The sequence below is a fragment of the Anopheles stephensi genome, chromosome 2, assembly GCF_013141755.1.
Source record: "Anopheles stephensi strain Indian chromosome 2, UCI_ANSTEP_V1.0, whole genome shotgun sequence".
Lineage (NCBI taxonomy): Eukaryota > Metazoa > Arthropoda > Insecta > Diptera > Culicidae > Anopheles > Anopheles stephensi.
This window is the reverse complement of record NC_050202.1, coordinates 38026395-38050022: the sequence shown is the minus strand read 5'-3', so window position 1 is coordinate 38050022 and position 23628 is coordinate 38026395. Positions and strand designations below refer to the sequence as shown.

At 41.8% G+C, this 23628-nt stretch overlaps 2 long non-coding RNA genes across 3 annotated transcripts; one reads left to right on the top strand and one right to left on the bottom strand.

Annotated features, from left to right (window-relative positions):
* Nucleotides 1–21789: 21789 nt before the first annotated feature.
* Nucleotides 21790–23049, top strand: LOC118517737. 2 transcript variants are annotated; one of them, XR_004908357.1, is made up of 4 exons: nucleotides 21790–22107; nucleotides 22242–22289; nucleotides 22349–22678; nucleotides 22750–23049. It is a non-coding gene; the product is annotated as an uncharacterized LOC118517737 (long non-coding RNA). The 2 variants fall into 2 exon arrangements; XR_004908356.1 differs by having other exon boundaries at nucleotides 21790–22127.
* On the bottom strand, nucleotides 22684–23278 carry LOC118517736. The gene is made up of 2 exons (XR_004908355.1): nucleotides 23141–23278; nucleotides 22684–23048 (listed from the first exon to the last, which is right to left on the bottom strand). It is a non-coding gene; the product is annotated as an uncharacterized LOC118517736 (long non-coding RNA).
* Between the last annotated feature and the right edge of the window lie 350 nt (nucleotides 23279–23628).

Here is a 23628-nt window from a genome sequence, read left to right as displayed (position 1 = left end):
ATTTCTCTGTTGTAACAGCATCGTTATGCATGTGGTGTCATCTTGCCGTAGTTCTTCTGGGTTATACATCTTTTTGTTAAGCGTCGAGACGATGTAGGTTTGGGAAGTGATAGTAAGGAAGTAGGGATGAGGGATATACATTCTTTTACCATTGTTAATTGTCGGATAAATTTGTATCTTGTTCAATACTCTACGCTTAAGTTGCGGGACGCTAATAATAAGTACTAATTCATCATGACTTACAGCAACTTTTGTGGTGGTATACGATAGACTCTCTATGGTAGCATTCGGGTCAATGTTATTATGCTGTATGTCTGCTATTATTGTGTTTGTTTCATTTTTACTACGTAATCTTGAGTTCGTAATTCCTAATTTTGCTAGGGTTATGCTATCAATTAGTATGTTCGCCTTTTCAGATAAGAATTTTAAGTTCATTAGAATGTTTATGGAATATAATTCCTTTGAAGAACTATAAAAAATATCTACTGCTGTTTTTACTTTCTGCAAGCTATCTTCCAAGTGCGATGTTAAATCCCTATTGATTACAACTTGGGCGTTATTATTCTGAATTAGTTCATTAATAGTATTTAATTAATCTTAAATCGTTTGCGTCTGGACTACCAGCTATAAATTTCCCGACGGTTCCTACTGCATCCCAGCGCTTCTGTCGTCTTGGAATCAAGGATTTTAACATTTCCATAAAGTGTTCAAATTGTGCTGTAATTATAGGCGTGAATTGAGTCTCTTCTACGTTCTTAAAAGCCGTAAACAGTGAATTGATTTCGTTTTGCATTTCTGACACTTTAAAATGGTGTATATAGTAATTAGTTCCTTTAATTATTCTACTTCTGTCGTTATTGTACTTCTGTCGAACGCTACAATGGGTACGTAGTCCATTTTTGTTAGCTTTACGTGCTGACCGATCGCTATGGGGATCCATCTGTAATGTAATGTCATACATTAATGACTTTCAAATCGTTTTTATGGATTCTCTCTCCATTTTCTGTAGTAACCGTACTTCTATTAATCTTCTTTATTTTAATTTTTTATAGGGATTAGCTTGTTTCAATCTACGTTTTGTTTTCATAAATGCCTGTGCTGAATCATGATTTTATATTTCTTTTTTATTTTTATTATAGTGATTTACATCAGTTCCTTTCTTGTGTTTCAAATTTCCAGCTACTTTTTCAATTATCGATGAACTGTTTCTTGAAGAGGTAATTATTTCCAGAGGGGTAAATTTAATACAAGAGTGTACTGAATTGTTATATTTGAACAAGGAAAGTTGTATCAAATCTATAGGAGTCATAAGCGCATTATCGATTTTAGAAATTCTATATAATTCCAATGGCGTAGAGTGAAATCTTTCGACTGTGCCATTCATTTCACTTCTACCAGTGGCAGTTACAAAATGTTTAATATTGAAGGTGTTTAAAAATTGTAGGACTTCACCGGAATTGAAAGACTTTTCTCCGTCCATCACTATAATTTCGGGGGGCCTGTATTTTAGGGTAAATTCCTTAAGCACAGGAAACACATCTACCGTGGCTCTAGAATTAATTCGTGCTACTTGTGCAAATTTTGAAAACTTATCGACACACGTGAGAAAGTAATGCTTTTCCAGGAAAAGTATATCGATATGTAAAATTTCAAAAGGTCTTTCTGGTAAAGGAGTGATTTGCAACGGTTGATTGTTCGGTTTCCTGTCATATTTGCATTCGTAACAGATTAGGCATTTTTTTATGAATCCTTTTATCAAATCAGTCATTTTGAGAAAATAATACCTCCGCAAAATCTGTTGTTTATTTTCCTCTAATCCTCTGTGGGCTCTATTGTGTTCTTTACTAACTATATCCATTTGATGTGAAGGTGATTCAATATCCTCTAACATTTTTTGAGTGAATCGTACCTTTAACATATTTTGTCGTCCATAATTTTTTTTGTACGTTTCTTGAACTTTTCCTATTATATTTTCTGATGTGTATAATCCGTTCAGTTTTGAGGCATCGAAATGCGTTTGTAAAATATTGAATAAATTCCTTTCAGTCATATCATTTGTATATACTGTTATTCTCTTAACATTCGAAAAGAGGTTCTTAATTTCTACGTTTTGATTACCTTCTTTTATTATGACTTGATGCCGAAAAGCATTCAGAGGTCCTTCAGTAGATGGTATATATATAACGAACCAAAGTCGGGTGCCGAATGCTGGGTTGCTGTCATGGAACTGCAAATCCTTCTTAAGGCGTCGGCCACGACATTTGCTTTTCCTGGCTTGTAGATTATTTCATACTCGTGCTCTTCGAGATAAGATTTCCATCTCTTTAATTTAGCATTAGTATTTTTCAGTGAAAGTGTAAAAGTAAGCGGCTGATGATCCGTTACTATATTAAACTTAGTTCCATACAAAAAGTTCCTAAAGGTTTTCAATGACCAAATTATAGCCAACATTTCCTTTTCGGAATATGCTTCTTCGGTTTTTGTTAGCGATCGAGAAGCGAAATGTATGGGATGGTCAGAACCAATTTCACCCTGTGACAATACTGCTCCTATAGCATAGTTTGAGGCATCGGTTATTATTATTATTTACTTAATCGTCCGCCGTTCACGGCTTAACGGTGCAGAATCTAGTTACAATACATTATTGAATGATACATTGATACATTGATTTCTTTAAGTACTAAGTGGTCCGACGCGTAACAAATTTTTGAACGTGGACACGGACATATTAAAATCGAACAGGTGCGAGTGCATGTTAAAGCGGCGAGACATAGCTGTAAGTGGAGCATTGAAACCGTACTCAGTGCGCGAACGTGAAATATGTAAAAGTTGCTGATGTCTAGCCGATAGTCTAGGTGTCATAAATTTCAGTTCACCTAACAAATACGGATCGTCAATGGTGCCTAAAAGGAGTCCTGCTAAAAATGTGGTCTGGCTTATATAGCGCCGATGTTCCAGTGACTCGAGGCCTAGCAGTTGACAACGTTCTGTGTAGCATGGGAGCAAGGTACTATCGGCCCAACCTAGCTTGCGGATTGCGTAGCGCGTAAACTTTCTTTGAATGGCCTCAAGCCCATCGATCCATTCGTTTGTGTATGGGCAGTACACAGGAGAGCAGTACTCTAGAATCGACCTTACTATTGAGCAATATAAAGCTTTCAAACACCGGGCGTCGTCAAAATAACGAGTCAGTTTGAATAATAATCCTAGAGTTCTATTGGCGCGGTTAATAACGTTGTCATAATGGAGTCCAAGCGTCAATTTTTGGTCAAGTAGAACACCTAGGTCGTGCATTTGAGTGGTTCTTGAGACGTTTACACCATTGATGTTATAGTCATATGTTATCACAGATCTTGCACGCGCAAAGGACAGCACGTAACACTTTTCGGTACATATAGACAAACAGTTTAGGACGCACCAGTTGTTGAACACTGAAACAGCTTGCTGTAGTTTAGCACAGTCATTAGACGTTTTTACAGGCATAAACAGTTTTACATCATCAGCATACAGCAAGTAGCAGTTGTCAGGCAGAAGAGAGCATACGTCGTTTATGTATAAAATAAACAGCAATGGTCCCAGATTGCTGCCCTGGGGTACTCCAGAGGTACCAATAAAAGAACGAGAGGTATGATCCCGAAATTTTACGCGATACTTTCGGTTGCGAAGATAGGAGTTGAGCCAAGCGACGATTGAGTGTGAGAGTCCCAACCTTTGGAGTTTTTGCAATAGTATATCGTGCGATATGCTATCGAAGGCGGCTCTCAAAACGGTGTATATGCAATCGACTTGTAAGCCCTGGTCCATGCGGTTCACACACTCAGAGACAAATCGAACCAAATTTGTGGAGGTGGAACGTTTGGGCATAAAACTGTGCTGCTCCTTCCTTATGTAACCTAGAGACGCTCTAAGGATACTTTCTTTGACAATTATCTCCAATGTTTTCACGCAAGCGCATAATGATGGGGGGCCTGTCGCCCTCTTTGTACAGGGGGATCATTCGAGACGTCTTCCAAATAGCCGGGATCTCACTTTTGTTCATCGATGCATTGAAAATCTTGACCAGAAGAGGACATAATGTTACAGAGCACTGTTTCAACACAACTGCTGGTATGCCATCCGGACCAGGGTTGAAAGATGATTTTAGTTTGATCAGGGCCGCTGTGACGGAGTTTGAATCGATGGTGATACGTTGCAGGTCGATGCAATTTTTTGGAGTGTATCTGGTCGCACGAGATATGGAGATGGGATCAGGAACAGAAGAAGAGAAAACCTCAGAGAGTTTCATTGCGAAAGTCTCACATATTTCAGTGTCCGTATCTTCTAAGATGGCTTTGTAGCTTAGCGAGGAAGGCTCCACATTGTTCCTCTGCCGGAACTTTACGAAAGACCAAAAAAAAAGGCCTGTGGGTCGTTTTCTTAGATTTCTCTGCACGCGTGAAATGTAGCGGTCGTAAAGTAGTCTGTTATAGGCCCGATAGCAGCGTAGTGCAAGGCGAGCGGCTTCGTGGTTGAGAGCGCTGGGATGACGTTGTTGTGCTTTCAGAGCGTTGCGTCTTCGCCTTTTCAGTTCTTTTAAAGTACTATTTGACCATGCTGGATCATGGTGGGGCCACCACGCTCCCAAATAGCGGAACAGTGTCGTAAAAAATTTGCGTTGAAGGTGTCAACAGCCTCATCTATCGAGATGCCTCTGTGGTCGAGGAAGTCCCAGTCAGCGAAAGAAATAGCCTGGTTAATAAGGTCGAAATTTGCTCGCCTGACATTCAAACGAGGGGCTGGTCGATGGAGTGTGTGTGTTCTCGGTGTGAAAGCGGAATGAACGGAAACACGAATTGGAGGGTGATGAGCGTCTGCAGGCAGGAGATGTTCATCTGTAGGTAACGTGCAAACCGTAGTTACCAAAGCTGCATTGTCGTTGGCGAGTACGAGATCAAGGATTCTTCCCAGGGCGTTTTTAGCAGAGTTAAGCTGTTTCAGTAAGTACAGATTCAGCATATTCATGAAAGCTCTGCTGTGCGTGGAATTGCAATGCTAGAGAGAATCAGTCCACGTAATAAGCGGCTGATTAAAGTCCCCGAGTAAAATCAGCTTATCGGTAGGCTTCATGCGTTCCGCTATTCTTTCGATCGTTGACGAAACGCAAGATAGTGTTTGTGAGTTAGTGCTCTTGTCTGGCGGTATGTAGAAATTGGCATGGTATAGCGTCCCTTCGGTCAGGATAATTTTCACCCACACACACTCAAGAGAGTTAGCTTCATCATAGCATTCACGCGAATTCATCTTTGAGGAGACGGCAATTAAAACGCCACCACCACGAGAATGTGTGCTGTTATACAGTATAGTTTTTATTAAAAAACAGTCCAGATGGTATGGATGGTTCCAGCCAGGTTTCAGAAAGTGCAATTACGTCGTAGGTGCAGAGCGATGATGCATGAAATAAGTCGGAGGTTTTTGTGCGTAAACCACGGACGTTTTGATAGTAAACAGTGAGTGGCTGAGTAGACAGCGCGTAATTGTGTGACTGTGTTGACTGTCCAGAAGGTATGCGGTTAGTGCAGACGTGTGCGCGTGAGTTCGTTGGATAAGCGGTGTGTTGATCATTTGAGAAAAAAGCGATCGGTAGTCTGTTGATTTCTTTTTGGCTGTGCTGTCTGTTTAGAAGCAGAGGTAGGGTCTGGCAGTGGTGTGTTTGTTCCGTTTGATGGTGCATGTGGAGTGTTGCTATGATTTGTGATTGTGGACGGGCACGGAGTGATGCCGTTTTTGTTAGCGTTGGTTGTTAGTACAAAGGGTTTACTATAATCAGGATAAATCAAAATATCCGAAGAAGATAAAACCAATTTCAGTTTTTCAAAACATTCAACTTGTTCGGTCGTCAATGTGATTTTTTTGTTAGACTTAGGATTTTTTTCTCCTTGTTTCGTAGCTCAACCAATTTCGGATCGCTCTTCACAATGTTGACTGCTCTGGTGGGGTTTCACTTTAAGACTAATTACAATATATTCAGGTACTTCATACAATTACTGCTTACCAATACTAATATGCCCTAACTGCTATAAAATATTCTAATTCATCGCAATACATGCCTTCTTATTGCCTACTCATAGGCGCTTCCCAAACACTCCTCTTAATATACTAGTAAGTGGTTTTGCTATATTTGCAAATTCTTTCACAAACTTTCTATAATTGTTCATAAGACTTAAAAATGATCGTAGCATTTTTATTGTTGTTGGAGCAACGAACTTTTTCATCGCTTCAACTTTCTGGGGGTTGGGTTTAATTCCACTACTCGTTATAATGTGTGCTAGAAATTCAACTTCTTTGTGTAAGAATTCTGACTTATCCAGTTGAACCTTTAAATTAGCTACATTTAGTGCTTTTAGAATCGTGTCCAAATTTCCCAAATGTTCTTCTAAGGATTTTCCAAATACTATTACATCATCCATGTAAATGTAGCACATTTTGCCAATATAATTTCTTAAAACGTCATCTATGGCTCTTTGAAAGATCGCAGGGGCGTTCTTTAATCCAAAAGGCATTCGCGTATATTCATAATTTCCGTTATTAATAGAAAATGCTGTTTTTTCTATGTCGGACGGTTTCATCTTGATTTGATGAAAGCCAGAAGCTAAATCAAGAGTAGAGAAATACTGCTGTCCTCTTAATTGTTCCAGAACATACGTTATCTCAGGCATGGGATACCTTTCGCTTATTGTCTTTTCATTTAATTTCCTGTAATCTACGACCATACGGAATTTCTTTTTTCCTGAAGCGTCTTCCTTTTTTGGTACAATCCAAACTGGGGATGTCCAGGCGGATCTCGACGATCTAATTATTCCATCTTCCAAAAGCTTTTTAATTTGAATATTCACCTCTTCTGTGTAAGCGGCAGGATAAGGATACACGCGTTGACGTACTGGTATATCATCAGTAGTATTGATGGTACATTCAACATTTGTAGCACATGATAATTTAAAATTAGGTTCGTAACAGACTGATGAATTATCGTGCAATGTTTTCATAACTTTTTGTGTAGTGGAAGAATTCAAATGATCCACACGGAAATGCACCATATTATTGTTCTCTTTAAAAGGGTATTTTAAATATGCTATAGAAAATCTTTCTCCATTATCTGTAGTTATTTTCATTACACAATTTTCAAAAGAAATATCAGCCTTTATTTTTTCTAGAGCGTCTGTGCCAATTATTCCTTCAAAGAAATAATGAATGCATGAAGCATGAATAAAAAACTGATAAGCTTCCTCACATTTTGGAGCAAAAAATGCAATTGCTGTTGCATACTTAGTGTTAAAACTTCCACTAACAGATTTTATGTTATAGTTTGACACTTCGTATGGTTTAGATATTTTATAACTCGAGGCAAGTTTATTTGAAATAAATCTGGTATTTGATCCACTATCGATCAAAAATGGGTAATCTCCCGTTACGGTGGGCAAATTGATATATGGGAGGAATCGGTTGACCAATTTGCGTTCCATTCTAAAAAATTAAGCTATGTAGATTGATTGTTTTCTGAAGTTTTGTAGGACAAATTATCGCGATTGTCTGTTCGGCAATATGTCTCACCAAGCGGTTTTGAACCCACTACATATTCAAGAGGAGCAGCGGTGCGATATGCTGAAACTTCTTGAATTTCACTATCAACACCATAAGCTTGTCGATTAATTGAAGACGATGCTCGGGGGCGTTTAGCGTTAAAATGTGGTTTGTTATTTAGATCTCTTTTTTCCTTATAATAAAAGAGAAGAGTTCTCATAATTACGTTCCAATCCGATGTAGCACAATTTGAATCCAAAACGTCAGCAGCTTCGCCTTTAATGTTCCTTCGGATTGTTGCCACGATAATGTGGTATTCAATTGAATCTCGAGGAAGACGTTCATAAATTTTGAAAATATTTTCCACTTCTAGAATCCATCTTGGAAGGCTAGATCCGTGTCCATGGAATTCAGGAAGGATATTTACAAAATCTGGCACTTTACCTAACTGAATGTATTCATGATGAGTCATGGTGGATGGTACGACTCGTATAGAACTAGACTGTTCCTGCGATTTCATTATTCGATTTTTTTTATTGGACTTCCAAACTTCTAATTTTACGAAAAATGATGGAGAAATCTTGTCACCTTCAAATCAAATTTTAATTAAGAGAAATTCTAGGTTAAGTTCATTCAATCTAAACTTTTCTCTATTGTACCTAACATTCACTGTTCAGTATTTTCACACCACGTATGCACAATTATAAAAGTTTAAATTATATTACAGTAAATTAAATTGACTCCTAATGACTCACAGTAACAATATGCAGACTTTAAAGCAATTGCAGCTGATCGTTGTCCACGAAGCGATGTCCACGTAGTGTCTCGAGTTGGAAGGTTGGTGTAGCGTTCCGTTATTGGGATGAAAGCTTGCGGGATGCTCCGGATGGTCCTTTTGGATGGTTGATCTACTACGGGTCCTCGGCGTCAATCGAGATAGATGTCACGATGTGCAGGAACTGTCACTCTTCATGTAGCTTGTGCAGGTTTATTTTAATATTACTTCAACTCACTTTTGTATCACAAATGTCTTCCGGTTGGTTTTATAGCTAGTTTCACACAACTTTTTTTAAACTTTGTGTAGAGTTTTTGTACTGCTTCTCACTTATGTTTCGGTCGGTGTAGAAACGAATTAGCTAGTGCCTCTATTCGTCGTTGTACAGGTTTCTTTTCAAAACACTTATCACCTTTCTTTAGACGTAGAGGTCCCTATTCGAGCGCCAGTTAAAAGTATAGGGTTCGGACACAGACGAAGGAAATCGAGACTTGCTGGTTTTGCGGTCAAAATCGGGGTGAGTTTATTAAGTTTGATTTACATATAAGTTCGTTATTGGGAATTGGATGGGGAAGGGAAAGGTATTGACGATTTTTGATGACTATTGCTGATTCGGCGATTGCATGTTTTGCAATCGGTAACTGGGTCAGACGATCAACACGGTTTGCTGATCGAAACTGTTTGCTGATCGTGTGCAATCGGGCCGGTGGCGGTTGACAACACTAGAAACTGCTGTGTTGACAACGCAGGTTGTTAACTCATGCACGAGCAAGCTCTACTTCTGTAACCAGAAGGGCTAAGCAGTCATTAGTACCCCTGGCTTTACGAAAACCAAACTGGGTATTTGAGAGAAGGTTGTTTGATTCCAACCATTCTTCTAACCGGAAAAGAATCATCCTTTCAAGTAGTTTCCTCAGACACGACAGTAGCGATATTGGCCGATACGAATCGTGTCTTGATGCCGGTTTGCCAGGCTGCAAGATAGTGACAACTTTCACCTCTCTCCACTCTTGCGGGACGCTGTTGACCTTCAACATATTGTTAAAGATGCTTAACAGACGTTTTCCTCCCTATGTCGGGAAGATTTTGAAGCAATTTGCTACTAATCTGATCCAGACCTGGGGAGGAATTTTTGCTTGATAGGAGAGCAAGTGATAGCTCTACCATTGTGAACGGTGAATCCATCCAAGGATCACTACCAGACGCATGTTGTGTAAAGCTTTGCGCAGGAACGAAATCGGGACAAATTGATGTGACGAATTCGCTCTCATCGATGTTGTTGTTGTTTCCCATCCTTCTAGTCATTCTCCAAAGCGAATTAAGTGAAGTGGCGGGGTCTAGATTATTGACGTATCTACGCCAATAACCCTTTTTCTTCGCCTTCAACAGGTTTTTGCACGTTCTCTCCAGTCCTTTATATTGTTCATATAAGGACCTCGAGCCCGTGACCCGGAAGGCTTTAAATGCCTCACGCTTCTCGGTAAAAGCCGCTTGGCAATCCTTGTCCCAGGTTTTTTAAATGTCCTTGCTTGGTGGGATCGCCTTGTTTGAGCCTCAAGGGTGCACTTGTTTATTACCGAAACAAGTTTTTCGTACTCCTTGACAGGAGACAAATCTTCCAAGTCAAGTGAAAGCGAAGCGGCTATTAATTCGCCGTATCTCGTCCAGTCGATGTTCCTCGTTAAGTCACATTTAACGGGGGTTCCATCTACTGGACATCCTCCCTTTATGTAGGAAATTTCTATCGGCAAGTGGTCACTGCCGATAGGGTCCTGGATCACCTTCCAACTAAAATCCAGGGCCATTGCTGATGGACATAGAGACAGGTCCAGTGCACTCACCCTACTTTGAGGTGTCTGCATCCTAGTTGCCTCTCCTGAGTGGAGAATGGAAAAACCAAGTCTGTCGCAGAAATCTCGGATGATGTTAAATGAGAGTTAAAGTCTCCCAGGATCAAAAGCGGTCCAGGCAAGACCACTGCTAAATTTCCAAGATCCTCTTTGAACTTTTCAATTTTTTCTTTTTCATTATTGGCCATCGGGGGGATATAAATAGATGCCCAGTTTTGCCTTAACTGTGACAGTTTCTATCATTTCTTGTCTAGGGGTAGGTATTCTGGTGAAAGTGTGACTCTTTCGAACACCAATTAGTATCACCAAGCACCTCTGGAGTTTTCGATACACTGGGCACAATACTACCTCATGCCACTCCTCCTGACAATGCGACTGCATGGCCTCCCGACTGCATTTGGGACGGAGCTTTGCACTCCTCAGTAGAATGCGCACCTCTGCATTTTCCGCACCAAGTCTTGCGAGTGCAGAACGGATCGGCGTGTCCAATCCGGCTGCACTTCGAGCAGGTAGCCACCCTTGGCACGTATGGCCGGTCGATGGGTATCCGGAGGCCTTAAAGGATGAGGGCCTGCGGAAGTACCGTTCCCTCAAACGTAATCCGGAGGGAGGAGGTCGGGATGTATTTTTTCTCATTTTTGCATGAGGCGTCTAGCTTAAAATGCTTTTTTGCCTCAAGCACTTTAACCCTTGGGGTATCTGGGTATCTGGTGCTAGAAATGCACCAACCCCAAATTTCAAAATATCCTCCTCCGGGTAATCAAAATCCTCGATTACGCCGGTCACTTCAACCAGACTACCGGGGATATAAACCCGGTAGTGCTCCGTAAAATCTGGATCAGCCGCTATGACGTTGGCTTGAGCCCGGTCCTTTGCGGTAACCCTGATCTTATTAAGGCGCATCCGAAACATGGGACAAGAATTTTTTAAGTCCCTCATAATCACATCTTCTCGAATATCTCGAAAACTACTCATCGGACAGGGGTCGGCCAACATGTTTTAGAAAGATCTAAACACGCTCTATTGAATGAGCCATTGCGACGGTTTTGTGAAATTTTGTTACATTTTCGCATATCGACCTCCTATTTTCCCATACTGGCCAAACACCTTGGGCCTCTAACGGCCAACTTTTGGTCCAAGAGTAGCATTTTTTTTACGAGATTTTATTAAAATAGCTTTGGAATGCATTTCTTATCATAAAAATTGAAACCAAAAACTTTTTGCGAAAAATAAATTGTCCTATGAAATAATCCCTTTTTCCTAGGGTAGAGGTCAAAAATTTTGACCTGCTGAAAAATGCAGCAGTACTCAAATCAGACACCATCAGAATTCGAGATGGACGGCACGAGTCACAAAGCACACAAACACTGTCACAAATGCTTTGGTAGGAGCTCCTCTTCGATGCTGGGCCTTGATCCAAATTGGCACGCAATAGTAGACTCCTGATATGGCGAATGGTCTCGCCTCTGTCACTCGATTCCCCGGAAGGTCAGCCATTGGTTGGTTCACTTGCCTCGGCTTGCATTTGAAGCATCTCACACATTTATGACAAACTTGCTTCACAATAGATTTTGCACCAAATAACCAATACCGTTGTCTTATTGCTGTTAACGTTGCTTGTGTACCAGCATGTAGGAGCTTAAGGTGATAATGTTGGGAACAGCTAAGGATTTTTTGCGTCCATGTTTAATAGCGAGTTTTGGAGCCTTCCCTTTAGCTTGATGATTCCTTCAGCGTCGATGAACGGATTATATCCTCTCATTGGGGATGATCGCGGTATTTCTTTCCCCTGCACCAATCATTTGATCTCCTTCTCGGAACGCTCCTGTTGTGCTAATCGACACAGTAGTCGTGCTGATCGCAGCCGTTCTTCAGTGGTGAGAATGAGCATATCGTGGTGCATAACTGAAGATTCAAGTTTTTCTGCTTCCTTCTTTAAACGCGTTCGCACGCCTTGTAGGAATCTCTGGCAATACCCCACAACGAGCCGAAGCTTGGTAAAGGATGAAAAGCGATCGAACAGCCAGTCAATGAAATTCTCTTCACTGCATGAAGAGACAATTAACTCCACCTTACGTTCTTCGCCTGTGGTTATTGCTTTTGTAGCATACTTGCTAAACATCTTAACAATATCTTATTAACAGAGACACTTCTTAACCTCACAGAAACAAACAATGCTCCATACCATAATTTCAGACAGACAATTCATTAAACCAGTAACCTACATTTTATCAAGACTGCAATAAATGCAGATTTAGCTTTTCTTGACCTAACGCACGATAAAACATGAATATTCAAACACCGACCAGCACACCCAGCTAGCGAGTTGCGCAAGGCAATACGAAACCAAACTAACCAATGCACCAAACATCGCCGGTGCAGACAACGTTCAGCAACTAAGCGTAAAACTTTATCCACTCCAAACCATCGCAAACAAATAGAACAAAACAGACATAATCATAACGACACATTTTATGCGAACATAGCAATTGATCGCACCGCGACCAACTCATCCATAGCGACACATTTTATGCAAGCGCGTTCGATCGCCCCGAAACAAGCACCAATAAAGAAACGGAACGACTCAAAACCAAATCACCCTAAGGAAAATTCCATAAGTAACTTGATTCTTTTGTTTACAACGAAGCGCTATGCTCTTGCCGTCAACCAAGAAGTTACTCAATAACGTAAAGAGTTTTAACCTAACTTAAGGCGAATGAACTAACCATAAACTAAGAAATTTTTGGAATAAATAAAGCTGTCTTCCCCAGCCAACGAGAGAGTTGGTTCTGGGCTGACACTTGACGTAACTCAAATCTGACGTCCAATTCCTTTCAAGAGCTTTAAGAGTCCCCCTACCCAAGGTAAGGCCTCAAAGGCTCCAACGAGCCAGTAAGAGATGTTCCTTCTGAATATCTGAGCCGCCTGGCCGACTCAACGCCGATGAGCTTCGAGTGTCCCCCTACCAAAGGTAAGGCCTCGATGTCTCCAACAATCCAGTAAGGAAGATTCTCCCCTAGAATCTTCACGATGGCCTGGACAATCGATAAAGGGAAGAATTGGTTCGCTCAGCAAGTTGCTGTTCGTCACTCTTGTCGAAACCCAAATGAACCACGTAAGTACGGCGCGACTCAAATCGAATATGCGCAAAGCCCCGTCGAAAAAGACCGACAGACCCCGCGTATTACAGCTATATCACCAACAAGAGCAACCGGGTACGAACGGAAACGCAGAATTACATCAAGTAGGTCATCTTGCACTGTAGGTCCGACACATAGAACATCATTTAACGAATAACCTGTACTCGTTTTTGCAGAACCGTCAAACACTACTCTCACTTTCGTGGTGGAATTAGAAGCTTTGAAGACGGGGTGATGCGGCAAATAGTATTCCTGTTCTTCTGCAACTTTGGCAGTTACGGGCGACATGTGACCAAGCTCTAAATACTCCTTCATGAAATCGTGGTACGCTGATTTTAACTGTGGATCGCGCTCTAATCTTCTCTCCAGAAACTGAAAACGTCGCAATGCTGCTGCTTTCGACACACCTAGCTTTTCGTTGAAGTCGGGGCGTCTGGGTAGGCGAACGATGTATCGGCCTAAAACATCACGTTGGGTGGTTTCTTTGTAAAACGTTTCACATCGCTGCTCGCCGGGTGAGTAAGAGTTGGCAACGTTAACCTCTTCCAGCTTCCAGAAGCGTTCGAGCGATTCTTCACCATGCATACAGGGTTGGAAAAAGCGGTAAAATCGGTTAGCGGATCAGGAGGTGTAGGACGACAGGAACCAATCATGACGTAACCGAACACGCTGTTCATCATGGAAGGCAGATCCGGTGATGTATCTTCCTGACGCAGGTTGGCTTCTTTGCCGCGTAAAAATGGAAGCGTAATGTCGAGCGCCAAGAATGATGTCGATCGGGGATGACTTGAAGAACTGCGGATCAGCCAGAACGATTTTGGATGAGATGTTCCAGTCGCGAGTACATACATCATGCGCCGGCAAATCAGCGATCACCTTGTCTACGATCAAAAAGTCCATCTCCGCATTGAAATCGGAAATACGAGAAGCAATCGTTGCTCGCACCGATTTACTGACAGGTCTTGTCGACTGACAGGTCTGCCCCTTGTAAGGTAACATTCACGTTGTCGTGTCTCAAGCCTAATCTACGAGCGAGCCGGTTGCTCATTAGATTAGGTTGCGATGCACTGTCCAAAAGTGCTCGCGCAGGATGCGAGATTCCTAGTACATCGACAATGTTTACAAGAGCGGTTTGAAGCAGTACGTGTGTGCCGCTGCGAAACTACGTTGTGTGTTGGGCATGTGATCGTCGTGAGTGTGTGTTGTGTTACTCGGTTCACCTTGCGCAGCTGGCTTACGTGCAGTGGAAAATTTTCCGGTATTGTGTGGTGCGTGTAAAAGTGTGTGGTGTAGTGCGTTGCAGTGATTACATCTGTACGGCGAAGAGCAATCTCGTGTGTGATGAATGTCCCGCAGGCAGTTAAAACACAACCGAGCATTTACAACCGTGTTGTAGCGTCGTGCATGATCCATTGCAAGGAATCGCTGGCACTTTGTTGTCATGTGAGGTTGGCTGCATAGAGTGCATTTCTTCTCGTGGTAGTGGTGATCGGTAGTAGCAAAACTGTTAGTGCGCGTGAAATTCGTTCAACGCGATGGTGTTAGGGGTTCCGTGTAGGACATATCCAACTTGTTGACGGATAACGATTCGAGTACACGCATACGACGTTGTAAAAACGAGATGAGTCCATCGTAGCTGGGATTAGTATTGGTGGAAGCGTGTTCCTCCCAATCACGCAAGGTGGATACAGGCAATTTAGTGCACAGGAGGTGTTCTAAAATGCTGCTCCATGTGTTGGTGTCTTCACCCAAATGGTCCAGCGTTTTTTTTTGTGGCGCTGGAACTCATCGACCAGCTGATGCAGGGTCGACGCACTTTCCTTCTTGGCCGGTGCAATGCCGAACATCGCTTTCAGGTGACGCTTTTTTAATAGGTACTCATTTGAGTATCTCTCCGTCAGCATTCTCCAAGCGAGATCGTAGTTGGATGCACTTATCGTGATCGCTTCGATCACTTGAGCAGCTTCTCCCTTAACAGCAGCGCGCAAGTAATGAAATTTTTGAATGGCTGGTAAATCGTCGTTTTGGTGGATGAGGCACTCGAAGGTGTCCCTAAAGGTCAGCCATTGCATATAGTCACCATCGAACTCCGGGAGTGCAATGGTGGGCAGTTTTATGCCTTGCAGCGGGTTGCCACCCGGCCATGGCTGCGCATTCTGTAGGCGGGAGATTTCCTTCCATTCCCGTTTTAACGCGGATTGAACGCGAATCACTCTCGCCTCAAAGTCCTCGCGGAGTGCAGCATTATGTACACTTTCTTCGGCATTGCTCGTCTGGTCTTCGAGCTGCTGCTGGATGCTTTCCAAATCCTTGGACAGCTTCTCAAACCTGCCCAACCGAACCTCCACCTCTACGGCATCCCGTTCAGCATCGTATTCGTGCACAAATTGCTCGTACCGCACCAAAGCAGCTAGCAGAATCGTTCGTCGCGATGCTAACACTGTCGAAAGCGCAGGCATTGTGGGGACGAAGTATGTGAAGGGATTGTATTTTGGTGAGCGGAACAAAAACGGACGAAATGACGAATCACGTTACGCGCGCGAAAAAAAAAACGTTAAATACTCGCGAAAATTTCAGGAATCGCACTGTATATCCTGGTCACGGCACCAATGTTCGTTCGCGGGAGTTTTCGGATGTGGTTTTTTTTGCTGCAGTGGTGAATATTTACCGTCGTTTGTGTTGCTTGGAAGTTCGCAGGTAAGAGAGTTTATTTCTCCTAATGCACTTATATTTAATACTTTTATTCGTGTGAGCGCCCCTGCACTCAACACGAATCCTGGCTACGCGAGTGCCTCAACTTAACGAAAGCACGATCGTGCTTTCGTCGACTGTCAACACGTCAGGGTTGTGTACAAACAGTAACGAAGTAAAAATAAAAAATATTATCTCTTGTTTCGTCCACCTAACTCTACTCCTTTCTTTAGTGATTATATCAATTTGATTCGAAGTTAGTGTGTTTTTTTAATGTCGTTTTCATCTTTTCAGTGAATTGATGAGGAAGTATTAAACTTTCTTTAAGATTGTCTAAACTTAATTTCAAAGTACGTATTTCCTCTTTGCAATAATTTAATTCTGCTGAAGAGGATGAAAGCTGTTGAGATAAAAAAGAATTTAATTCAAGCATTTAACATTCGCCTTTTTTAATGCGATGGGTAACTGATCATGATCAATGTCTTTTTTTTGTACATGATATGCATGCAGTTTGTTGGACACTTTCTTCGGCATTGAACAAATTGTCTTCATTTTGTATGCATATAGGGTGGATGGTCGAATTTGAAATTTCTGTGGTCATCTCTATTTCATCTTTTACCGACGCCAAAGGAATTATATTTACAGTGTTACCTTGTTCTGGTTGTTCTATTATTTCTCCTTTTACCGACGCGAAAGGTATCATATTTTCCGTGTTCCCTTGCTCTCGTTGTTCTATTGTTTCATCTTTTGAAATAGCAGATTTTATTCTAGTCACTGAGGGAAAAGCTGGAAAAACATTACAAAACAGAATATTTAAATCGAATATTTAATATTTAAATTTAAATATTTAATTTTAATTAATTGTATAATTATTATAATTCATGCCGATCGAAGTCACAACGTCAGCTTATTAACACGTTCAGTACCACGTCGGTTCCATCGGTTCGCGTTGGACTAGTAACGAATCAAGCTCTTGAGCTTGGTTGTTTGTGAGCGGATCTTCGTGTGAGGTTCTTAAAACGAGATAGCCGAAGGGACCCTGGGGGGAGGGGATCCATTCGTTGTGGCAGAATGCAATTCAGAGCCAAGTGGGAATGGAGCTTAACGTGTTAAACAAAAAAACATAGATTTCTTATAATTGTAAAACTATTAACGGTTTACTTACCAGCTGGTTTGAGCTTTTTAAACGTTCTTGCGTTTTCTTTACGAGGAGAATGTATCAATTGATAATCCTCCTTCGTAAAGTGGTTGGAGCACAAAACAGAAACTTTATTGGGTGTCCAAGATTCTTCTCTCTTGCAAAACTGCACCCATTTCCATAAAATAAAGTCGTTAAGCGGAAATTTATGGAAAATAATATCCAAGTTATGCTTTCTAACGAAATAGCGGCTATTTCCGCAAAACGACGCAGCGCAGGTCGATGCCATATTGTTTGAAATAAGCAGGAATAATATCAATTTCTGTTTGTATTTTTTTCACTGCAACTGTTTTATATATGTATTAAATACACAGAAATCGTACAACACTTTTTTAATACACGAAACGTACTATTTATTCAACTTCACACAAAGGCAGCAACAGCTGTTTATTTACCAACGACGATGTAAACAGTTTTCGATCTAACTGTCAAATTTTCCCATGCCAATCTGTCAATTTACACTGGATGCGTCCAAGGTGTATGTATTTAGAACAAAGTGAGTTGAGAGAAGGTGTCGTAAAAAGCCCGTTTTGACACATGGAAAGAAGTACCCAACTGACATCTGTTATACAAAAAAGGCTAAATTTAAAAAAAAAATTGCCCGATCCTCGCCATAACTGCTCGCTTCATGCGCGAATGCTCGTTACGCTCTTAGAGCAGCTCAGCACCATGCCAGTTTGCCGTTGGAACGAGCAGCACAGCACACACCCGTTTGCTCTCGCGTGCAGAGGCGCTCAAACATTTTCTCACTTCCTGCAATGTGCCGTGCACTGCTCGAACCATGATCTTTCGCTTGAGAGCCCCTGAGTGCGAGAGAGCGAACACACGTGTGCAGGGGCGCTCGAACTGTTTCTCGCGCGCCGTTTTGGTACTGGCATGCAGCGCGCATTTTAAAACCGTCTGGACACCCCTGCAAATTTCTGCTTCTCTCTTTCCTTATTGGCTCTGCCCTGAGCACGCTGAGCGACAGTCGTGTTCTGAATGTGATGGGGGGAGGATGTCGCACGCGCACGGATAAGCCGAGGCGCATGACCCGGTGTTTGAATGCAGATGGTTTTAGGATTAATCGTGTATTTGCGTGTAGGTGAGCTGCGGTAGCCTGGAGATTCAGTTCAGTTGACGATCGATTCGTGTTTGCCGCTTCCCGAAACATGTTTTCTGCGAGAGATGAGGTATGGTTCAGCATCTCATGTACGGCGAAGAGCACCATTTCTCAACTCACAGTCTTGTTTTTTCCCCCTAAAGGAACACTGGCGAACACGAGGAGTGCAACGGAGAGAAAGAAACATGAACGGGTTTGTTAAATAAATAAAAAATCATTCATTCATATCACAAACTAATCCGTGTGTTATTGTTTGCTTTGTTTTGATTTGCGCTGCCATAGCGCCTCTGGCCTATGACAGCTTGGATCCGAAGGAAATGGGTGAAAAAACTACGTGAAACCACGCGTTCGAACTGTTATAATTAGCTAAATCTGCTGCTCTCTAAGGCAAGATTAAGCATCGAGATTTAGCTAAAAGAACTCGAAAACCGCTATAAGCCTGCTATAAAATGTCAGTTGGGTACCCAACTGACATCTGTTATACAAAAAAGGCTAAATTTCAAAAAAAATTGCCCGATCCTCGCCATAACTGCTCGCTTCATGCGCGAATGCTCGTTACGCTCTTAGAGCAGCTCAGCACCATACCAGTTTGCCGTTGGAACGAGCAGCACAGCACACACCCGTTCGCTCTCGCGTGCAGTGGCGCTCAAACATTTTCTCGCTTTCCGCAATGTGCCGTGCACTGCTCGAACCATGATCCTCCGCTTGAGAGCCCCTGAGTGGGAGAGAGCGAACACACGTGTGCAGGGGTGCTCGAACTGTTTCTCGCGCGCCGTTTTGGTACTGGCATGCAGCGCGCATTTTAAAACCGTCTGGAAACCCCTGCCAATTTCTGCTTCTCTCTTTCTTTATTCGCTTTGCCCTGAGCACGCTGAGCGACAGTCGTGTTCTGAATGTGATGGAGGGAGGATGTCGCACACGCACGGATAAGCCGAGGCGCATGACCCGGTGTTTCAATGCAGATGGTGTTGGAATTGTTCGTGTATTTGCGTGTAGGTGAGCTGCGGTAGCCTGGAGTTTCTTCACTTTGTGACGATCGATTCGTGTTTGCCGCTTCCCGTAACATGTTTTCTGCGAGAGCGTAGGTATGGTGCAGCATCTCATGTACGACGAAGAGCACCACCGTCTTGTTTTTTCCCTCTAAAGGAACCCTGGCGAACACGAGGAGTGCAACGGAGTGAAAGAAACATGAACGGGTTTGTTGAATAAATAAAAAATCATTCATTCATATCACATTCTAATCCGAGTGTTATTGTTTGCTTTGTTTTGATTTGCGCTGCCATAGCGGCTCTGGCCTATGACAGCTTGGATCCGAAGGAAATGGGTGAAAAAACTACGTGAAACCACGCGTTCGAACTGTTATAATTAGCTAAATCTGCTGCTCTCTAAGGCAAGATTTAGTATCGAGATTTAGGTAAAAGAACTCGAAAACCGCTATAAGCCTGCTATAAAATGTCAGTTGGGTATTGTTCTCAAGTCGCCGGCTCGTAACCCGATGTATGCGGGAAACACGCCGGCGACACGGATGACGGATCGGGGATGTGGTGGTTAGCACTTGTAGGTTGGGGAGTTGAACTGTCGTGCGACGAACAGTCAACACATAAATTTAAAAATTCATCGTTATAATTTTTTTTTGTATTAAAAATCCTTAATCTTCTTGAAATGAAATAGAAAAATGATTGTAGATTTTTAATAACACAAAACACTGTACAAAACTTGAAACTAGAAGCCATTCCAATATTTTTTGTGCATATAAAGTTCTCCCTATAAGCTTTTAAACTGTGCCGAGTAAAACTTTTTTCTGTAAAATATGAGTTTCTATCAATACAAGCTCTCTAAAACTAACAAAACATTAGGTTTTTAATAAACTTTTACGTTAAAATACAAATATATTTCATACTGCATGTATCGGCATATTTTTATATACTCAATATTATCCGCTATTTTGTCTTTGTGTCAGCATGAATGTTTTATTTAATATTTGATGGCTTCAAAAGCGATTTTCCTTTTGTTGAAATAATTACTAAGGCGATAAAATGAACGTTTATCGAATTTTACAGTTTACTTTGAAGCCATAATTGATTCGATCCTATCCATAGTGATAAACACAGTGGAATTATTTTTTTGGGGCATTTGACAGCTACAGCTGCTTGTAGCCGCTGCTACCACAGGAGGGGTCGAAAACGAAAGCTACGGGGACGCGTCTGACAGCATACAAGAACAAAGGAAAATCGGTGGTTGTCAAAAGTCGCCTGTCAAAAGTATGTCCCGTCTACGGGCCGCTTGAGAAACATGAACGGGTTTGTGTAATAAATAAAAATTTCTTCATTCATATCACAATCTAATCCTAGTGTTATTGTTTGCTTTGTTTTGATTTGCGCTGCCATAGCGGCTCTGGCCGCTACAGCTTGGATCCGAAGGAAATGGGTGAAAAAACTACGTGAAACCACGCGTTCGAACTGTTATAATTAGCTAAATCTGCTGCTCTCTAAGGCAAGATTTAGTATCGAGATTTAGGTAAAAGAACTCGAAAAACGCCATAAGCCTGCTATAAAATGTCAGTTGGGAATCGAATCAGCTGGTTATATGTGTTGTTTATTATTCTCGAATCAATAACATCATTATAAGATTTGTTTTCTTCCATTCTGCTGTTCAATATCGTTCGGAAAGCTAAGATCAAGTGAAGAAATCAGGATAATGTAGTGTTTCAGTGCTAGCTGAGGAGAATCTGTATTGTATTTATTACTGTATGACGTGGTAACGATTCAGCGCCTATATGGACAGGGCAGCTTTGACTGTATCGGCGTCACAGGCGGAGCCGGTTTGCATCCCCGAACTCTTGGTTGATCCGAGATATAGGATCGTTCCACTTTTTGGCCGATCTGCAAGCAAAAATTCATCAAGAGCACAGCAGATCGAGCTTCATCAATGTATGCTAGAGATCGCTTGCTTGACCAACAAAGAATGCTTGACCGCAGATTGTTTACATTTCAGTCAAGTAAACGTCAAATTTTTTTTCAAAATGTCCGACCGAGAAATCGCTATTCCGACACCTCCTCTCAAATCACTTTGATTTAGAAGGTGAATTTTTATCGATTTGACAGGGCGACATTTTAGTCGAGTTATGTCAGAATTTGTTTACAAAAACATATGGTATCCCAAGTTATCTGTTCCCCCTGTTTTCGTAAATGTTTTGGTAAATACATTCGTTAACGAAATTTCCTCGAAAAGATTTACGTAATTCCAAATTATTTCGAGGATAATTTGTTTTTGTCTTGATTCTGTTTATTTACATTTTGAATGAACCCTGTCATAAAATGAACCGGAACCATGTTCATCGAATGTAAATAAACAAAAGTTCACTACCCTCGAAAAATCTATGTTTCGATAAATTTTTCGAGGATAGCCATGCAAAATGTAAACAAATATTCGAGGATAACTTTTTGTCAATGTATTGTGTATTGTCGTGTCTCGTCATGTGTTTTCGGAAGTTCCTCTATTCTTGTATTTGCTCTTTTCTCTCTTGATTTTGCTTTGCTTCTCTACATGTCCGTAGACTCTTCGCCTTGAGTGGTGGTGGTATGTTTGTGTGTAACAACGGTACTTTCGCTGCAAGGTTGGAGGGGCGGGCGTCGAGTGTGTTGTTTATCAGCTGTGATCTGTGCGTGTGAAACTTTTTCATTGTGCTGAAACGGGTGAGTGAGAGTAAGATTAGAAACAGAATGCCGTGTGCATGTATACCTCAGCCTGAAGACTGAACCACCAGACTTGCTCAGAGCAGGAATGAAGTACACGTAATATAAATTGGAGCGTGGTACGTTTGCGCGTAGCAGATCATGGTGTAGTTAAGAAGAAAAAAAGAAGCAGTGCTACAGTCGTACTAGACGCTGGAATGGTTTGTATTGGTTGAAGTTTTCTTATTTTTCAGATTCAAAAATCTGTTTGCTCTACAAAGTCGATGAGTGCATCTAATCAGGTAAATATAATTATATGCTTTTATCCCAGATATCTGGCCTATAGTTTTTTGCCTTTTAGTTCTGCAGCGCCATGGTGAACATTGGGAGGTGTTGGCACGGAAGACGGAGCGGGAAAGGGTTCACGACAACTATGCAGTGAGGAGGATATCAACTGATTGTGCATTTACAGTTAGCGGGTGAGCCCACGCTGTACCTCGTAGGAGAACCTGGCCATGGGTATCGGAGAATGCATATCGTATGCCGGGATCGTGCGCGGCCTTGAACACTGACTCTGCTCGATCACGGGTTCACAATCGGTCATTACGTTACCGGCGGCTTGCCAGCAACCAATATTGGATGGTATTCTTCCGATCGGTGCTCCCTCCCTTCCTACAGCCTTCCATTAACAGTAAGTTTGATCAATCATCATTCTACACAAATTTGTTTGCTTTTATTTAAGATCAATTTTGCACCTTTTAGTCTCCCGACAACAAGTTGGAGTTGCTTCTAGCACGGATTATGATGGTGCTGTTGCTGAAGAGGAATGTTTTGTTGCCTGGTTGCACTGGACAAGATGGTTCACGCAGTGTAGTCGATCTCCTGTTGGTGTCGATTGTATACCGTTTCAGAGGTATGAAGAGGAGTGAGGAGCTTCCTTACTTCAAAATTCTTTATATAAGGTGAAAAAGTGTACAAGGGCCAACCATTTGGTGTTTGTACTCGATGATCCCTTCGAGCCGGAGGCCCATCCCGGCCGCTCAGTGCGATAGTGTTAGGTGCTAGGAATACAAGATGTAAATATAAAATGGTTACTTTACATGTTAATACAGAAGAGGTATTATATAGGTTATAGAATTACGGCTTTTACTACCAATAAAAACATGAACGAGCGAAATGCATCACGTACATATTGCGCAGCTGAACCAGGCAAAGAAATGCTCCAGTGTCGTCCCCATTTTTGTCCGGAACATGATCGTCGTGAAGGTTAATTTAGTAACTGTATTTGAGGGCATATCCTGAGCCGATCCCTATGACGATCGAAAGATCCGCAGCATCCGTTTTCATTGCTTGACGAAATCATTGCTTGCTCAAATTGCTCAAAACAAATCGCACGACTTGAAACCTAATAAAATTTTCCGCAACATTTATTGGCGGACGACAAAACGGCATCAGTCCGTAATAATTAATAAATAAATAAATAAATTTATTGGGGGAGAAGAGATTTGGATCAACAATCACACAGTGAATAGAACGAAGACGATCGGCTTCGTCAACCTCTCCCACTCTTCTAATCAAATCACTTATGAACTCTTACCCCTTCTCCATGAGCAGCCAGACCAAAAATCAGCGATCAAAGAT